Below are 20,502 nucleotides of genomic sequence, written 5' to 3' on the forward strand. Positions count from 1 at the left end.
TTGGTTTGTGTTTTCTTTTGTTTGGTACGGGTTTTTTTACCTCAATATTTGAATGTGAGAATCCAGTGTACAGTTTTGCAGAAACACAGGAGTGAAATCTCTTGCAAAATTCTTTATTATGATTATACTGGTTATCCCTTTAGCTCTTTTTGTTAAGGTTTGAGAGCTTAGCTCACTAATCCACTCTACTGGGCCTCCTCTTTCCGGTACAGTGTAACAAGCATCTTCCGTATGCTTCACCTCATGATATTATCTGATATATTTTATGATTTTGTAAGACAACACATTGCTTTATCCTTCAGGGACATCCCTAGTTTCAAAACTAGTCTTTTTTCATGGTAATACTTTTCCATCTCTCTAATGTCTGACACCCACTTAAAGGCTAAGTAGTCATGCTCTCTGCACTGTCACACACTTCTAGCTACTCCAACATTTCTCATTTATACAGGGTTGGTTGCTGGTCTGGTATTGTTTTACACACATTGAAGCATTACTGCAATATAGCTATTGGCACCTCTCTGTAGAATACTGCTCTGTGATCAGTACACACATAACAATCCCATGTCCACCATCCAATAGTTAACACTTCTTTCAGGAGTTGGTTTCTTTAACATAGACAGGGAATATATAAGCAGTGCTAGTAGACAGAATGCACACAGCTGAGATTTCCATCACAGCACTTTGTAACTCTCAACAAAGCAGCAAGTCTCTCACATCCTCAGGTGACCAAAGGTATGGCTGTGCTATGGTGACATGTTGTAACACTCCCACTCACAGAGGTCCTGAAGCAGCTCTCATTATTAGACACTAACAACACTGCAACTTACACCTGCCACTCTTATCATTTTGCAGTGGGAAAAGCCATCGGCTCTGCCAACTGCATTAATGAAGTAACAGAGTATGGGAGCTCTGCTGTTGCAACAGGCACAGAGGCAACCTTGGGCCCAGAACACACACTTCTTGTGTGCTTCTCTACTCTTCCTAACAGCACCGCAACCTCTGAGGGAAGGTATTTCATTCTGGGTCCTGTTCTAAGTCTATTTCTCATGGGATAAACAGCATTCCAAACTGTTTTAGCACTTCTTCCTTTACTAATGCTTTTTCTTTTTTTCGCTTTCTCCATGTACTTCTATGATCTTTAAAAAACCAAATATTTTCCTAGTCATGAAATCTGCCCCCCTCCAGGATCCGAGAAGCAAGAAAGTACCATGCCGTGGTTCCAAGCCTGCACCCTCCCACTAGCTGTGATGATAGTCATGGTTCTACACCTGTGAGTGGGCTACTTGTAGCTGTGTGGTGCAGAATGCTGTCATCCAAAAAGGACCTCCCCCACCTCAGTGGGAAAATTTAAATAGCAGCATTTCTACTGTCTGAACAAATTTTCCCACAAGTCACCAGGAGGGGTTCATTTATTTTACATTCAGCTAATTACACTCAGCTAATGCTAGAAGCCTCTTTATCACGGAACTATATGGCTGCCACCTTTAAGATAACATTAAATCTCCCTTCAAGGAAAGGTTCCTCTTCCCTCTGTTATTTCAAGTTGCAGTGGGTGGAGCAAACCCAGGATACAAGACAACTGAGTTGCCATTAAACCATAGCATGGCACATAACTTTTCAGTGAAGGGCAGACAATATTTGTTAGGACTGAACGACAAAATGCACATGACTGTCAGACAATGGCTCAAGCAGATTTCATAAATTTAATTAATTTCTCAGTTTTGGTAGGCTATATAAAATTGCTAGACAAACTGGCTATGTACAATTAATAATCACATCTTCATTTCTGAAATCTTCAATTGTGATGTACATCACTGTGCATAACTCTTTAGGTTTCTGACATTACAAAGACATCAGTGCTCAATTAATTAATTAGAAAAAAGAAAGAACTCAGGAAAAACACAAATAAAACCATGCTCCATGATAATATTTATAAGTCCTATGCCACACAGTAAAGGAAATCCCTTCTCCCATTCCCATAAGCCAAAGGCTTTAAGTCTTCACTAGCACTTTGCAGACAGCTCTGCTTACAGTCTAATCAGCAATCATTCAAGTTATGAGGTGAACCAGGTGTCTAATTTAGTTCTGGCACAACTCCTCTAGGTAGGGAAAGGCCATGCCTTGAAAAGGTTGTCACAACCAGCTGAACCTACTCTGTGCTGAGGATCAGCTACGAGATTCCCTTCACTCCCCTGCCCTATCAAAACACAAGGCTAGCAGAAGTGGCAAACCAGCAGGCACACAGATGCCTGCAGCATAACTACCTTTAGCACACACAGCAAGGTGTCACTCTTCTGATAAGGTAGCTCTGAATCCTCAGTAGCAATTGCTAGTTTAACAAGCTTAGTATTTGTCCTTCCAAAAGATGGTATCTGGATTGAGACCCTAATGCATTTAGGGTCAGCTGCAGCAGACCCTCAGGGCCAAGAGCCTACCCACCCACGAAGACTACAGGTCATCATTCTGTCTTGGCAAAGTCAGACATATTTTGTCCCTTCTACACAAAGCTACTTCCCACAAGTGTTTGTTTTACAGTGACACATTGCAACAGTGTGCAACTTTAGCAATCATGTTGTTTCTAGTAATACCAAAAGCATACAGTGTCTCTGAAGAAAGGGAATGGGGAAAGGCAGCATCAGCTTCTCCACTCAAGTGACAAACTTCAAGCATCCTGCTGAATTTGTGCATGTTATAACTGCTGATGGCACAAATTCCTTAAATAACCAAGATTTGTATGTTCAGCTCACTGCTTCCAACAGACTTCCTCAAAGGACCAGTGTCATTGCATGTCTGACTGTATAACACCTCAGCTCAGCATGAGATACTTTCTCTGAGTAGAAGCTCACACACCTCTGAGTAGAGGCTCACAGACCTTGTTAAGTCAGAAGCCAACTATATTTTTAATCTAAACCATGCAACTCAAACTTCTCTTATGCAGCATATGCAGATAAAGCAGAGTAAGAAAGACAAGAGCTTCCTCTAGCCTGAGGCTAGTAATACGCAGTGAAAGCCTGTTTCCCCAGTGAAGTGACTGAGAAGATCAAGTATCATGACACAAACAAAAAATGATGCAGCACCATGAAGCAAAATATAGCACAAATTACCCAAACTCCCACAGTTAGGGACTCAGATTTTCTGAAGGTTATTTTGGGAGATTCCTTCTCTGGTCCAATTAGTCCACTTTCCCAGGCAAACTCCTGTATCCCTGTTTTCCTCAAAGGATGCCATCAGCTAGTTTCTCAACACTTTCAATAGACCCTTAAGCTTGAAGGACATGTAGCTTTGAAGAGGAGAAAGCAGTATACTAGGAAGCAGCTGTGCTAGGACTGTTCTCCAAAAACCTGCTATTCAGTCCCATTAAGGATGATTTATTTTTAGTTTTTCAAGGAAAATATAGAAAGAAGCCATCTGAAAACCTCTATAAGTATTGTTTTTGCAGCCTTAAAAAAATATCCTACCCAATGTAGACAAGTCAGAAAAAACTGGTGCAAGTGTGTAATTCTGCTAGTAGCAAGTAGCAGACTTGTTATTCACACTTTCAGACCTGAGGTAAGGAAAACACTGGTAAGGAAGATGAAGTGAAACTTAACGAAAAGTCCTACACAGTGAAAACCAACCATACACCTCATTTCAAATTTGTTATAAATTTGGGTCGTTTAAGTTAAGCACTAATTCAAATCTGTACACCATGACAAGCAGATTGATAGCCCAGTCCTAACATGGTCTCTAACCTGTTAACTTTTTAGTTTGATTTCAATTCCATTATTTTACAACATTTGTTTTCCATTTCCTCATTTTCTCAAGGAGATGTTTTAAGAGAGACAAAAATGCATACCAATAGACTCCTAAATTTCCATGTTTATTCACACATTATAAGCAGCACAGCTTATAAAAAATGTTCCCAGTTCACCTTCAGACAAAAAACATCCATTATACTGAACGTTTATATGTAGTTTTGTAAGTTGCACTCAGATTTATTACCAGTATCTAGTAGCTTGCTCTACATTACTAATAGCAAGTTGCTACTTTGTGTGTCAGACCCCTGAGACAGGAGTCAAGATTTTTGCACATGTATCCATTGCCTTTGAAATCTTCTGCTCTAACCAATACAGCATGAAATTAGGGTAGAGGCTGGTTTGTTTGGGTTTTTTTTTTTTTTGGGGGGGGGGGGCTGGTGGAATAACTAATTTTGTTGGCGTTTAAGCAGTTATCTAATAAAGGAAGTCAGCAATGTGATCAAAGAGTATACAGTCAGAATCCAGAATCAAACCAAGTGTAAAAGAACAAACAATTTTAGGCAATTACACAGTTGTCTATCAAAGTCACAATCTAGTTTGATGTGATGCTTCAGGCACATAATTAAGCTAAACAGCTTTCAAGACAGCTTTCTTTCTTAAAACTGAAAAAGTAGGTAGTTACTAAAACTTTGCCTTGTTGTTGAGCAATTATTATTAAAATAAGCCATCAGCTGTCACAAAGTATTTTTCACAGAGCAAATATTTTCAAGTATTTAAACAATTGCATCATGACAAAATTGCCCACAGGAAGCCTAAACCAAGTCAATGTATTATTTTAAGATATTTTAAGATCACGATTCTCTGACTCTTTAATTTGGAGATTTCTGAAATGTACTATTAGGCGTTCCTAAAAAATTGATGCATTTTCCTGTCCATGGAGAATCCTCCATTGTTCTTGTTTGACAAGACCAGGGTTGAAGGCAGTCATTGCCAAGCTAAATTTAATGGCCTAGATTATGGCGGTCCACAATTTTTGGTTTACTTAAAGCCCTTTCTCAGTACAGCAGTGCCTGAAGACATCTGTACACAGCCACAGGTACACCCAAGGAGAAATTCAACAGGAAGAACTACAGTGGCTGCACTGAATTCTTAATTGAGTTTGCACAGTAGTTTTACTGTTCTGGAATATTTGACAGTTATGAATTATACGAGTAAAGTGTCTGGACAAAAATCTAGAAACGCATCTTGTAGGGTCAATAACCCAGAAAATCTCCTCAGACTTCACAACCAGAAGTCAGACTCCACATCACAAGGCTCAAAGGTTCTTGTTCAGAGATGTTTTGAACTGGCAGTAAAAAGGCAGTTTAAGTTATTATTCCACTTATCCGGTTACTGACCAGTATATTAGGATGGGTTAGACTCTTGGTTCTATGAAGCTGTCACTGAATTCCACAAACTACAAATAACCAGAGCATTAGTATAGTAGAATAATAATATCAGAAAACAAGATAACAGAATGAACTACATTGGCATGTATAGAGGTCTATTGACTTTCAAGTGCAATTGTTTTGATTATGTTCCTAACACATGTATATATACCAAGACTTCATTCAAGCCCAAATTTCTTCAATTTTGGCTGAGAATTTTTGTATTGAATATCTCTTCACATAGAAAGAAACAAGTAGTCTCAGAACAAGCAAATAAAGGTATGTGGCATTCTAATTTACGGAAGTAGATAACTTATTTCTCCATGTGAGGCTTCTAATCATAGCTCTTCATGTACATATAGAACAGAATACCTATAAAAGTGGAGCTTAGATGTATAACTAGATGTACAAGTATTTTAATGACTAGCCCCATCCAATTGTTGATACACAAAAACAGATCAGACTACAATTACAAAGGTATATACAACACCGGTGTTTACCATTATAGCAGGAGATAGCATCTGAGACACCTGATTGGCTTTCAGCAACTATTTGTTGACCCATTTTTCAGGAAAATCCCTCTTCTATTCATTAAACTTTCCTTAATTCAGAATTACATATAGGCATATTTGTAGGAGGTGCTACTCAGCTATTTAAGCTCATGAAAGCTACTTATGCAGAGCCAGCAGAGGGAGTACAGACATCATTTTACTTATCAGCTGTGAAAAAGATACCTTGTAAGAAAGTACTAAAAGAGCTATGCCTGCAAATCTAATGCACTTCATTTAAAGCATGCCAAGAACTTCCTTGGTCTTTCATAGACATGTATGTCAATGGGCAGTAGAGTTGGTGTTTTGTTTCTGATCCTCAACCAGCTGTCACATCTTACAAGTCTTATACCTGATGAACGGCAGGAGCAACGCTAACAAGTTTTAACAAGTACCGTAAGGTCTGATGCTTCTAATGCATTAAAGGAAAAAAAAAATCCAAAAAACTCAACAACCAAAACTGTAATTTAGCTGTAATTCAAGTTTTTATTCCTATGGATTCCACTGTTTCTCAGTTTCTGAAAATCTAAACTGTTTTGGTTGTCCATTTCTTAGAAAACAAACTTCACTTGGAAGACAAGCCGAAAGAAAGACTCAGAATTCAAGACAGGCTCAAGCAAAGGAGCCCTGAAGGCACATAGCAGTGTTGGACTAGAAGGTAACAAACTGAACCTTTCTGCTGATATTCAGATGCACACACCTCTTGGCAAATCTGGTTTTGCACAGCCTCTGAGGCAAGAGCCCTGCTGCTTTATTTAGCATTTCCATTGATCAGCCTGCTTTTGAGTTGACAATTATGACTGAATGGTGTTGACACAGTGGCGGCTGTGGAAACACTTTTAGAAACAGAAATAGGCTTTGTGCAGACAGATTGATAGCTTGTTGCCATCATCTCATGGAGGTAAACCCAAAACTCTAGGCCAACATACCTTGGTATGAGGTATGAGACAACATACCTTTGTGGCAAAAACTCCACAAATAGACATCCACGTTTTTTAGTCTACAAAATTGACAGGATTTTTTTTTTCTTAAATAAAATTTACATTTCTTAACTTGTTGGTATGAGGCTAAGCTAATATAAAAAAATGCAATAAATGCTTTTGTCTTAAAGTTTCCTCTGCAAGAACAGCAAAATACTCCTCCTCCCAAAGATAAATTTCCATCATCTTAAACTTCATATGAACTTTAAAAAGCTTTGACAGCTTTAATCATTAGATTTTGATTACTACCTACCGAAGAAGAATGTGCCTGTAGCTACATAATTTAGCCTTCACTTGTTTCAGGTTTTAAAAATAGAAGAACCACCCTTCAGCAAATTTGATGGCTGTTTCTTCTCCTCATCTACAAGAAAGTGTTCACTTCTCAGCTTCATTTTCACATGGCAGATTCACAAAATTAGTAAATCAGAGTGGGCTGAACTGGTCCCCATCTTACAGAGCTTACATGATATTTTATAGCTGACTAAAAAGTTTTACCTCTATCATGCAACAAAGCCACCTCACAGTTTTGCTGTTGAAATTCAGAGCTCCTTCAGTGTTCTGTTTGTGTGCTGTGCCTGGGTGGTTCCCAGGACTCCAGCTACGTTACTCAATACATTTTATGCAGATCAACTACAGCAAGGAAAGCCATGCTTCTTCCATCACAAACATAGTGACGTTCAAGTGTCAGGATGCATACCAACCACTCTGATCATTCCTTACTTACCCAAGTTATTGTAGTCTCTTGTGACAACAGTGAAGTTCCTACAGATACATTAAGTCTTATATAGATAGTAAAAAATGACTTTTTTTTCCAGCAGAATGGTTATCTAACTAGACTCACCACACAGATAATCCAATGCCAGTGCCAACTCGAAACAAGGCACAGAACTACACTGAACCTGCTTGGGTGAAGCAAATATGAAACCATACTCGCAGGAAATATACCACAAATTCTAATTCATCCGGCAACTAGAGCCTTGCTAAGCTCCCAACTATGTTCATAACACACTTCATATTTGAGAGGTTGACATTAGGATTCTAATCAGCAAGTTAAGATACATGATCCATTTATATAAAGTAAGTAGGGTGTGGAGGAAAGGGCTGAAAAGCCCCTTGAAACATGAGCATCCTTCCTCTTGGTGAAGTTTCTACAGCAAATCCCCCAGAATTTCATACTTTAGCATTACTACAGCTGCCTTTAAGGATCTACAGATGCTTGCTGTTATCTCAGTTTTTAACCTGAAACTGTTGCATTTAGTACAGAACTGAACAACTACTAATTCTAGCATAAATCACTCCCCACGATTTAGTACTTCAATAATTGGTAATAGCATGCAGCAGATGCAAGAGCTTTTTTTAAAAGTCAGTGTTGAAATTGTGCTCTTCCCCATCACCTGTTTTCACCACTTGAAGGGTCCATCTCAAGTTCTGAAGCCTGTGTGCATTTTGTGGGTTAAAACTTTACATTCCTTCCATCACATGCAAGATTCACCTTACCAAACTGAACACCTACCTCTAAGGTAGGCACTTCAGACACTTTTTGTAATTAGGCAATGGATAAATTAAAACATATATATAAAAATATTAAATTTAGCCACCTAGGACACGATCTAAAATAGTCACAAGTATCTTAGATGTGCTTGCGTCGCTTCAGCAACAGAAGCAACCCAGAGTGACTTGTTTCAGTTTTTTAAGACGCTTATGTAAGTGGCCAGGATTGCTCTGCCAAAGTTAAGCACAGTCGGCTGGGCTGAACTCACATATCAAGCAGCTGCACTACCATGTCAGAGCAGGAGGAAGGATGTGGCTTCACAGTTAGTTTAGGAATACCCAAGCCTGTGCTCCTGCCAGAAGGTACAGCCCTGCGCCAGCACTGCCGCTCACCTGACCTCAAGGTCAGGGGACAGCCCTAGATGAGAAGCGGTGACAAGTAAGACAGCAGCAATACCAGCGGTTCCTCCTGAAGGTCACAGTGACAGGGACTGTCCCTTCCAGCCAGCACAGGCTTCACCAGCTCAAGTCAATCATGGAAGCCCTTCTCCACACCCCCACACTCATCCTGGGAAGAAGACCAGCCTAGCTGCACCTTTCCTGCAAGGCCCCACTACAGACCATCACCAGGGTCCCTCTTTAGCCTTCCCCCTTCCAGGTCAAACAAATCCACATCACTCTACTTCTCTCCACATACCACCATCAACCCTCAGGAGAGGTGCAAAACAAGGCACCAATTTTGGATGTTGCCTCACAAGCATGGCTAAAGGCAAAACTCACTGGTCACACTCTTGCTCATAGTGGCCATCATGGGCCAGTCCTTGCCAGCACAGGAGAGCCTTGCAACTGGCTCAGGCTCCCCATCCTGCAGGGTGACCAAGACCTTTCCTACAGGCATCCTCATCCCCATGGTAGATTATAGGTACAGGTGCCAACCAACCTCAGCTCTCCTGTTCACCCTCACTGCAGGAATCTAGGCCATGCAGTAGCCCTAAAACCATGTCACCATTTTCAGCTACTGCCAACTGTGACAGTGAAGGGGAAAGCCCATCAGAAGTGTTTTTACTTTGTCAGCTCAGTAATGATCAGGAGGGGCCTTGAGCACTCCCCATGAGGAGCTTGAAATTCGCCTGTTTTATAATCCCTAAAATTTAAAATTGCTGCCTCAAAGTAACATGTATTAACTTTGTCCAGTTCAAAGCATTTTGCCCAGCGTTACATATACAACCTTATCCTCCATAAGAATTTCTGTAGCCTTAGATTTGATTATTAATAGAAGATAAATATAAAGCTTTGAACCTATGCAAATTCAGTGTTGCAGGTGTTGCAGTTTTGTAAGGAGAGGTTCATCTGTCAAGAACGTTACAACTATCTTCCAAAAACATATAAAGTTTTTGGAAACTTTACAAGCATACATCCCTTGTATTTTTCCATCTGGTAAACCAATTTCTTGTGTTAGAACATAGCACAACACAGCTTTAGGGTGTCAGACTTCTCACAATCAAGACAACTTTTTCTAAACCATATTGCTAATATGGTTTGAGGAGCTGCTGTCCAGTGCCCAGCAATACCAGGATCAACAAGAAAAAAAGAAGCCATACACAAAATATTCATTCACATGTTACTTAGCATGTAATACTGCTTTATATGCTGGCATCTAATTTTGGATGTGTCTGCTTGTACCAAAGTTCTTTCAAAAGGTTCCCATAACCTGTTATGCATTGCAGAGTAACTCTACATAAAGGATAACTCAACTAAGTTAGTGCCTCCACTACCAGTAAACAACACAACTACACACAAATCCAGAGAAAGAAACCACACCTTTCTCAAATCCTAGAGAATTTAGACCTTTATTCCCAAATCTCTTTTAACTCACTCAAGAAATAGAGCTGCAATTTAGGAACAAATCCTTAGATCTGCGATCACCACAACAAGATCTACCTATTATCAAAATGCATCTGAAAGCAGACTCTGAAGATGTCAAGATGTTTCACTATGCAAAGCAAGCTCATTGCAGAATAAGAAAAATCACTGTCAATGTTAACTACACAGATTTCAGAGCAGAAGTAGGTGAACAAACTAATGATTTACGTTATTAATAAAGCAGAAGTAAAGCAGTTGTGCTAGCAGTGGTAAATCACCTTCCCTACTCTCTCCAGCTGTCAGTCTCAACTATGCATATTTGAAAGCCATCTGGCACAGACCCTGACAGCCGGTTTAAATCATTTCATGTTTCATACAACCTCAACTGAGTGAGGCTGGTAGACACTGCCCTAATTTAAGTATTGATTTGCATTATGTTCCATAGGCTTCATGAAGTTCTGCACCAGTTTCATTCCCAAGTGAAGAAAAACTGGCAGATCCAAGCAGCATAAAGCAATGTGATGTGCAATATCAATGATGATAGCAGTAGCATCTGGATGGAAATAAAAAAACTCCTTTTCAATATGCATATTAAGATCCTGATCTACTATCTGCTCCATCTAAATAACCAGAAGAGATTAAAAAATACCACCCTTTCTTAAACAGTTTAAGTAAGGGCTAACCATACCTGTCACCCATTTATTGCTACTATCAACTCATCCCTTTACTATCAACTACCCATTTATTGTTACTATCAACTCAGTCTTCTCTATGTAAAAACATTAGAAAGTAAGTCTGGATGCTCAACTAAGCAAAATTTCTTTTACTCCACTGTATCAGAAACCACCTAGGCACATAATTCCTGTGTTTTTTAAACCCAAATATACTTTTATGGAACATCTTTAGTTAAAAACTGGCACTCAAACCACTCTCCCATCTACTGTCAAAACAATAACTTCAAGTTCTCCCATGTGGAAAGGTTAATACTCTCCAGGGAATGGTTTCACATGACTACTGCACAAGGAGGAACATTCCCAACCACCAATCCAAAGATTCATGTTGCTTTCCTCATGTGAGCCTCGCTTCTCACCTTGGAGAGACTAGCTTGTGCACAAAGATTGTGTAACAAACCATCTAGTGGTGCACTGAGTAGATTCAAAGTGGCAGAGATGGCACAAAAGAGGGGGGAATTAGTGCAGTTAGCCTAAGACAGAAATGCAAGTAGCCATGAGGTCACCTCAGCCTGCCCATGAAACTTTGCACTCACAGTGACAAGCCAAATAGGCAATTACAAATTATGCTCTCTCTGTCCTCAGCCTCTTGGATTATGCTGACCAACCAGCAGCTTCAGAAGGCCATCATAAGAGTCTGGTAAAACTTTGGAATATTAAAAAAAGCATCAAACATATTAACAGAAGTGACTAACACATCTTTTGATAGGTACTTAAAAGACTTCTATGTCTTGAAATACCTTCCATACAAAACCAAATATTTTCCAAGCTTTTGGAGAGTCACAGTGACCACCTTCAACTTTTTAGAACACTCTGCAACAATCTTTTTAAAAAGTGTGCTGTAGCTGCAAGACTTCTTTATTGCTAGTGGCTTAAGTTCCTTATTTCAATAAAGACCATAGCACTATGGTTGTTTCTTTCTACAGTGGAAAAACTCCACCAAACACAGCTAATGATCTTCCTCCTAGCACCATATGGAATCACCAGTTGTTCTATTTAAAATCTAGACAGAAGCCAAAATACACACCACAAGCAACAGCTCCTTGTATTTGCAGATACACAGGGGCAATCCTGAAAGAGCCATGCAGATAAGTCACCAGTCACTGGTCAAATAACAAGTGCAGAAAAAGTTCTACATTAGGACACATCTGTAACACTTCACTGAAGAACACTTGTGTTTCTTTCACTGGTGTATGTCATGTAAAGGTGATTAAGTTCATCTTTGATTCAAAAAGCTTTAAATTAATATGAAAGTTTAAGTTTTAATGACAACATAAGCAGGAAAAGAGCACAGCAGTATAACCCTTGGGGCGTGTCCCAGGAGTTAGATAGTTGCTTAAAGCAGAGCAGGCTGAATCATCTTTCCTGCCTTGAGTTGGGGTTTACTTCTATCAACTGTGCCGAGCATGGTACATCCTGGGCCTCCTCTGTACAGGACCAGACACTGTACACCAAGTGGTGAGAAACCAATAGTGTTGTTTTCCCTGCTGCTACCTTATCTTTCTGTGAATATAAGGGCACAAGTGAGGGTAGCAGATTACAAGTGATAGGCTCTCAGAAGTGTGTTTTAAGAACATGGTGTTTCCTGTGCTCACTGGGAATTAAGGCAACATCCAGCTCATAAACAATATTAAGAAAAATGAGACATGCAAAGCACTGAAGTCCACTGCAAATAGGAAGCCATGCAGAAAACTACCTAACTCTCATCTACAAAGCAGCATCAGATTATAGCCAGCAAAAAGCCAGGGCTACCTACTGCTAGTGCTGAGACCAGTCATGCTGTAAGTGGCAGAACCAGCCAGACTTAATGACCAGCACTAGTTTACCAAATGTCATCCTCAAAATGGATCTATGCACTCTAACTGCACAGTGCAGTTGCAAGCACCAGAAAGGAGGAATATATTCTCTTTTTCAGTCCATTCCCCTTCAAAGTCAAGGCAAATGTTATTTGTCTACTCTGTAACAGCAATTACATATTATCTCTTACTGGACAAAAAAATAAGTTATATTTATTTTCAAAGCTATTTCTGATTTATTTATTAAATGCCTCCTACATTTTCCTTACATTTCTTCTCCCACGAGACCTTTGAAATACCAATTGAGAAAGCCTCATACCTACTTTGCAATTCACCAAAATTAAACTAATAACACCTCCTGCTGTCATCTGTCAGAGCAAGATTTATAAGTGGCAGCAGAAATAATTTTCATAACATCTACTGGAGTACCAATAGCTTGAACAGACAGCTCCTTCAAAGATACTGCTCATATTGAGTGAAATCTGTCATGAAAACTAGAAATTCATTTTCATTAACTGTATTTGAAAGCCTAATAATTTCAAAATAAAAGACAAACTGGACAATACCATGTGTCTGTGTAGAAATTACATTCTGTCTGAGTAGGCGCAACTGTTCCAAGGTGGGTTAGTCTAATATTTTGCCTGTTGATTTCATTGTACATATCACCTCCTGGAAATCTGCATTCTATACAGCTCAATATCATTGCTTACATCTTCTGTGTGAAACTGCTGAACACATTTTTATTTTTCACATCCATTAAGAGAGGTTTGGAGGGCTTCATGAACAAAAAAATCTTACTTTTTATCACTCTGCTATTAAATTAATGAACATGGTCTTTCCAGCTAACTGCACCTAAGTTAGGAGAACACTAACATTAGGTATTGAAAAGAGGAGGAATCCCATCTTTATAAAGGCAAGCTATTTTGAACAAATTAGTAAATCTTAATGCTCCTGAGACATACCCATCCTCAACATAAAGTATCATAGGTTCACTTTTTCTTTCGAACCAGCAACAGTATCACCTCATCTTTCCTGCCTCCCTTGTCCTTCGACCTGTTAAATTTTGCAAGAAATAAAAATGTCTTCAGAGAAAATGTAACCGTTTTGAATGAAAAAGCCAAGAAATCTGCTGGAGACTTGCACACTCTAGAAAGCCAGTAGGCAGAGCAAATCCTAGCTTTTTAGACACAATTCTGCAACTCCTAGATGTTATCTACTTTTTAATTAAAATACTCTATAGAGAAAGATCCTTATCTCCTGAACTGCAACTTTTAACAAGTCTTATTATTGCTACTTAATTCAAGTAGATAATACAGATTTAAGGCTCTTACTGCAATTTTATTGACCCTTTTGTAATAAAGAGTGCATTTCTAGAACACAGATCTATAGATTCAAGTAGTCTTCCTTATTTCTCAAAAGATATTTACTTTTAAATGCACAAGACTAATCATAGCTGTTCACTATTCTGCATTAAATGTTGCTAACTGAAACCTGACTTCACCTTTAAATAAAATGTGAATCCCTTTTTATACTAGTATTCTTTTCTCTTTAAAACCAGAAGAAAACATATAAAAATAAAGAGTTCAAACACTGAAAGACATTAGTGAGGTCACATTTCAGTGGTAAAGAACGCCATTAATATTTAGTCTACCTTAATGGAAGAAATTCGAGTTAGAAGATACTTTAGGTTATCTTGTCTACCCTCATGTCAAGGGAGAATTTCTTGCTATGGCATGTTGCTGTTTTGCCAAATTCATTTTGAACTTGTCAATTAATAGTAAGTTCCCAGCTCTAAAATCATAAATGTTGGTGAAGTTATTCTTCCAAAGCATGTGTTTTTGAGGTGATTTTAGCAGATCCAGCCTATGTCTCTTCCTTCCTAGTGTAATCTCATTATTACCTCCCATTTATCACTTTCTTCTTTCCAAATAAATTCAAACAGATAAAAATAAAGATAATAGAAGTAATTACTAGCCCTTTGTGCCTTTGCTACAGGACACTTTCAAGTCTCTGAATTTCCTTTGAAGCTTTCTACAAAACAATTTAGATGTTTGCAATTTTAACAGCTGACAGAAATTCTCTATATTTTGTGGTCCACAAAAGAGTGACTTTCTAAAAGAGACTCTTCCTTTAGACTACAGTGGATTTCAATTTGCAGTATTACCCCCAGATTATTAGCCGAATATGTGTTACATGAATGGGGACCCTTTCCTTGTGCCATTATCTGTATGTAATGCAACTTTGTGTAAGAAACCGGTACAGTTTACTCAATGCTAATGTGACAGAAGTCTTGTTTTCTGCTTTAAATTCCCGAAACCATTTGCTTCATATGCAAAAGTAACAGTATGTGTGCTTACAAATAGTACATCCACAATTCCCTTTAAAATTAGTTTTGACTTGCATAATTTGAATGATCCACATGGCTTTCCATGCGTTTTTCTTTGAGTGGATAGAATTAATAATGTTGCGATTTAGCACTGACATGGTAACATTGATTGGGAAAACCTGCAAGTATCTGTACACAAGACAGGATTCACATTTCCTTCAGCTAACTCAGCCTGGGTCAGTTACCATAATCATCAGTAGGAGCAGCAATAAACCGAACCACACAATGATGCTCTTCCAGACCGAAAATTTCACATGGAAGTGTATGAGTTTTTTTTCTCACTGAATTCAGTGACCACTTTTTCCACTGACACCAAGAGTTTCCATTCATTATGCCATAAGTATTAAAGCCCTAGTACATTGGAAGCTATTCCTGCCAGAAGAGCCAATGGTTTAAAGATACACAAGTTTACTTCTATTGGAATTCACAATTTGTGGTGTTTGGAAGAAATCCTTGAAAAGTGCCAACAAACAGCTGAAAAAAAAAAAATGGCCCTGGCTATAGCTACAGCTACCACCTTCTGAACACACAGTATCATGAACCAAGGAATTGGCACGTTATCTAACCAACACCTTTCCAAGTACCAAAATACATTGTTTTAACCCAAATTCATTAGGACCCAGGAATGTTATAGAGATGCAGCAGCTTTCCTACAGGCAGTAGTTTTGGTAGTTTTCCAAATGCACGCTCACTTCATTCCCCAGGAAGTCAAGATTGCCAGCCACTAATGATGAAGATATTTCACAAGTACAGTGGGCTTGGAACTTGACTTCTAAGAAGGGCCATGATTTGAATAATCACCTAGCCAGTCACCTCTCAAGCACTATGAGACGAGATACCAGCAAACATTCTCAGAATGTCGGTTTCAGACACAGCATAAGGTACTGTCACTAGTTCCTTCTGAACAGACCTTGAGAAGAAAGCCTCAACAACTGAAGTTATAAATGTATGAATGCCATATATAACAAGTACTTAAGGGTTTCTGTAATGTGGATCTTAAAATGACAAGGAAAAAAAAAAACAAAATTTTGTTTCTGTTCATGTCTCTCGTCATCAGCTCCTTTAAAAAGTCAAACGTAAAAAAGAATTTGTGGAGTATGGATCGTGCACAGCACTACATAGCCGCCTATTACAGCTGAACTAATACACTGCCCCTCAGGCTGCGAGCCCTGGGACAGACTCAACCACATCTCTCCGTTCCTAAACGCTTCCCCGTGCTCAGGCTGAGCCCCTTCCTGCCCCTGGCGAACACGATTCGCACGGCCCCTCTAAAGAAAACACTCCCGGGGACAACAGACCGCTTTTCATGAGATCTTCCTCTCGAAATCCTAAGTCCTTCCGACTTCAGCCTCTAACGACTGACCATGGGGCTCGGCAGGAAGCCAGGGCAGACGGCGGCGTGGACACCCACCCCACTCCTTCCCACGGCGAGCGTTGCCTCCCGCGCTCGGCACCGGCCAGCCATCCCCGGCGGAGGCTCCGGCCCGCTCCCAAACTCACGTGGTGCAGCAGCCAAAGGTTACACGCACCGCCGGGACGAGGATGACACCGCCGTTAGAGGCGCTTCCCACCGCCAAGCGGCCCCGCGCGGTGACAGGCTCACCCGCGGCCAAACGCCCGCGAGGGCTTCGCTCTCCCGGCACCCGAAGTAGCGCCGCATCCCTTCCTCGTCCGCGCCGGTCGATGAGCAGCCCGGCTAGGCATCGATAAATCAAACCAGCCCGTCAGCTCCGACGGAAAGCTGGGCAAGATTCAGCCGTGGCCAAAAACACCGCCCTGGGGGCGCAGCGGGCGGGCGAGGCCGCGCGGGTGCTGGGCTCCCAGCCCCCGCGGGGCGGCGAAGTGCCCGGGATGTCGGTGTCGTGCTGCCGCAGCGGGCTAATCCCGGCTACTTAACCCGGCGGGCGGCGGGGCCGAGCACCACCTTAATCCACGACGTGAGCGCGCCCGCCCGCCAGGAGCCTGCAGGGCCGTGGCGTGCCGGCCGTGTCCAGCCGCGGGGTCCCCGACGGTGTGGCGGTGCGCTCCCGCGGCGGCTCGGACCCGCACTCGCTGCCCTCAAGGTCACGCCGTGCCCCGGCTGCAGGGTGGCGGCCAGGTGCATGCTCCGGTTACCTGCGGGGAGAACCGGCGAAAGCCCAGGAGCCCAGCATCAAGCCCCTCCGGCTGCGCCGCCCCACCGAGGGAGTCCGGCCACGGCTCGCAGCCCCGCGGCGGGAGCGGAGCAACGCTGCACCTGCCACCACGCCGTTGCCCGCCCCGGTCGGCCAGCCGGGAGGAGAACCGCCCCGAGCCGCCGCCGCGCTTACCTCTGCGCCGTGGGGCCAACACGGCCGCCGGTCGGGGGCCAGGACGAGGCGCCCGTAAACCTGACGCCGCCCGCTCGTTCGCTCGCCGAGCGCACAAGGTCCCCGCGCTCCCCGCCCTGCCCACGGCCGGCCGGCCCCGCCGCGCCGCCCCCGCCCTGCGGCCGCGCGAGGAGGGCGGGAGAGGGGGCGGGGGGGTGAAGCGGCGACCGAATTGGGGAGGGAAGGAGGGAGGGAGGGGGCACCGGCGCGGGGAGAGCTGGGGGAGGAGAAGGAAGGAGGGAGGGAGGGAAGGAAGGGGGGGGCGCGGACCGTCCGCCCCGCCCCCGTCGCCTCACCGGCAGGAATCAGCGATTCGCCCTCCTCGCGGGCGCTCCCGCCGTCGCCGCCGCCGCCGCTCCCCGGGGCCCGCCCGCCTCCTTTCCCCCGCACGCACCGGGCAGCGCCGAGCGCGCCGCCGAGCCCCTGCGCCGCAGAGCAACCGCTACAGGAGCCGGGCGCCACCGGGCAGGGCGGGGCGGAGCGCAGCGATCCGCCCGCCTCCCGCCTCCGCCCGCCTGCCCGCCGCGGTCACTCACTCGCCCGCGCCCGTCGCCCCCTCCTCTCCCGGCGCCGCGGCCACCGGTCCTCGCCGCCTCCCTCGCCGCCTGCGGAGTGCGGGCCACGTGACGGGGCGCCTCTCTCGGCCGAGGAAAGGGGGGTCTCGACGTGCGGACTCTTCAATGGGGGAGGCGGAGGCGGGGCCCCGGTAGGCACGGCGCCCGCGGAGGCGGAGCCCCGCGCCGCTGCCCGCCCGCCGCCGCCGCCGCCACTGGCGGGCGGGAGGCTGACGCGCTTGTTTCCATGACGTCGGCGGGCGGGGCCGCGGCGTTTGATGGAGCCCGGCGGGCTTCGGGGGTCGGTGACTTTGCCACGAGCGGCTCCCGCGGGGCGGGGCGGGGGCGGGGCGAGGTGTCGCGTCGCGTCCCTCCGCCCGCGGGTCGCGGGCCGCCGCCAGCGGGGACGCGGCCTGCCGCGCAGGGGCGGAGATCCCCCGACGGCGGGAGAGGCCGCGGTCCCACGAGGGGGGGCGGCCACCGTCCGGACCGGGGCGCGTCTATTGCCCCGGTGGGCGGGGGCCGTGCCCGGTGCCGGAGCCGTCCCGGGGGCGGTGCCGTCGGGGGAGGCGCCCTAAGGGACCGCCGGGCGCCCGGGGCGCGGTCCTGCCCTGCCCCCGGGGGCGCGGGGGCGCCGCGCAGTGCCGGGCCCGCCGGGGCAGGCGCGGTGTCGCCCCACGGCCTCCCCCTCCCGAGAGCAGCCGGTGGAGCCGCTGGCGGCTGCTGAGCAGCGGGCGCGGGAAGCACGGTGGAGCCTGGGCGAGGCTCCGCTGTGTCTGCCGGGGTGCGCTGCAGCAGGAGGTTCCTGTTGCGTGGGGCCGCTGGCGGGTCCGGAGAGGCAGGAACCAGCGTGTCGCTCGCTGCCGACGGTGGGCATTAGGGAGCTCCGGATCCAGCCTCCCGTCAGGCGTGTCCGCCTCTCGGGGAACCCTGGCAGCTCCCTCAGGAGAACGGGGAACGTGTGGGGGCCGCAGGTGTTCAGCGCTTCTCGGTCTCTAGCCGAAGGCTCTTTGATTGGAGAAAGAAAAACAAATGGGGTTATCAAGGTTTGAGCCCGAGTGAGCTGTCCGGGGAGACGCTGGAAGGGAATAACAGGGCTGGGAATTACACTGGAAAAGAAAACCCTGATTTCAGTTCTCTTCCAGTGCAGTAGACCTCCCACCGCCCCCTCCCCCCAACGAAAAATACTCATCCATAAACTATATCATTCTATAACCTATTTGTGTGTGGGTTTGAGCTGTGTTTTGACATCCTCCACTCTTCTCTGTTGGACATCTTGCTCGAGTGACTGGCCAGCTGCATCCCAGGCTGTCAGGTTCTTTGAGCCTGCCATAAATACCCTGATTTACCTTCGTTATCGTTCAAATCCTAGTGCTGCAAAGGAAATGAATGGAGAAGCTTATGCAGCTCTACAGTCGCAGATCCGAGATGATGCAGAGCCTAGAGGGTTAAAGCAACAGGATGAAGTCAGCATAAAGCAGCCCACAAGGACTGGCAAATAAATAAATCATTCGAACTACGCTATTATTATGGCTTGCCTGAGGTTCATTGTCTCTTTCTTACCTGAATGTCTGTTACATTTTTCTCATTGCTCAAGAGAAGCGATCAAAAGGGACTGTGAGCAGTAAATGGCTCCTGCCCATTTTGAATGTTGCTAAAAATACAACCTTACCTCTCCATATCTAGAGGTCAATTGAAAAATCAAAATAATGAGGTAAGCAATCCTGCAGACTGCTTGGATTCCTCTTCTCTGTTCAGGAGATTTCTTGAATTTCTTCCCAGAAGGAGAATATAAATCTATCTGAACATATATGAAACAAATTCTCTTGCATTCTGTTTGCAGTTCAGCATCCTCCTCTGCACTTATGGCTGTAGCTCATTGAGGTTTCCTTCCCCAGGCACTTGGAAATTGCATTTCTCAATACAGCTTTGTAAGACTGGCAGATGTGTTCTGCACATTTCTGTCATATCTCCTGGCTCTTGGGCAGATAAAATTAGCTTTGGTACAGCTAAGAAGGAGATTATGTGTTTAAAGTAATACAGTTTGGGTACATGTCTGTACCTGCTTCCGTTTGTCTTGAGGGGAGGCAGGTAGGTTATGCTTCAGTATTTTTTCTATGAAATGGGAATAATATCCTATTTTCTTCACAGGAAGGAAGCAAAGGTGGGAGGGGTAAATATCATCATTATCTTTTATAATAGAATTCTCTAAGTGGATACATTTTTCAAGGCACACAATAGTCACTTAATGTTCCTCTTCATTGATACACAGGGATAGCATAAAAACATGCAACACATTGACTGGAAATAAGGAGAAATTTCTTATATCTCCACAGAATCTTCTCCCTGAGGACTTAAAATTTTTCCAAATTAATACTCAGTATCCAACATGCTTCATGATTTTTTAAATTTTATTTTCTTTTTGTGAAAAAAAAAAGGTGCTCCTGCTGTTTCTAAAGATTAGGACATATAATTGACTAACAGAAAGCATTCCCTATAATGTAGGTCACCAATAGTATAAAGCAAGCAAAACCAAGATGCAGAAAGGAATATTTCTGGAAATCTTTCATTTAACTTTTGAAGAAACAGTACCATTTAAAGAAAATTCACAGTGGTTTGCAGACCATTTGGAAAGGCCAGA

The 20,502-nt window shown here is 43.9% G+C and overlaps 1 protein-coding gene across 14 annotated transcripts in view; it reads right to left on the reverse strand.

The window, feature by feature from the left end:
• Positions 1–17,921, reverse strand: part of ATP2B1 (ATPase plasma membrane Ca2+ transporting 1) — a 60,368-nt gene extending 42,447 nt beyond the window's left edge. For 5 of the 14 annotated variants that reach the window (XM_085570213.1, XM_085570212.1, XM_077783553.2 and 2 more), the window contains exon 1: positions 17,269–17,363. The gene's annotated coding sequence lies outside the window, so the exon portion shown is untranslated. Of the gene's footprint in view, positions 1–16,459; positions 16,864–17,074; positions 17,364–17,603 lie in introns of those variants that run through there. The other 9 variants (XM_085570214.1, XM_085570205.1, XM_085570215.1 and 6 more) reach the window with 7 other exon arrangements.
• Between the last annotated feature and the right edge of the window lie 2,581 nt (positions 17,922–20,502).

The sequence above is a fragment of the Lonchura striata genome, chromosome 1A (genome assembly GCF_050655825.1).
Source record: "Lonchura striata isolate lonStrDom1 chromosome 1A, ASM5065582v1, whole genome shotgun sequence".
Classification (NCBI taxonomy): Eukaryota; Metazoa; Chordata; class Aves; order Passeriformes; family Estrildidae; genus Lonchura; species Lonchura striata.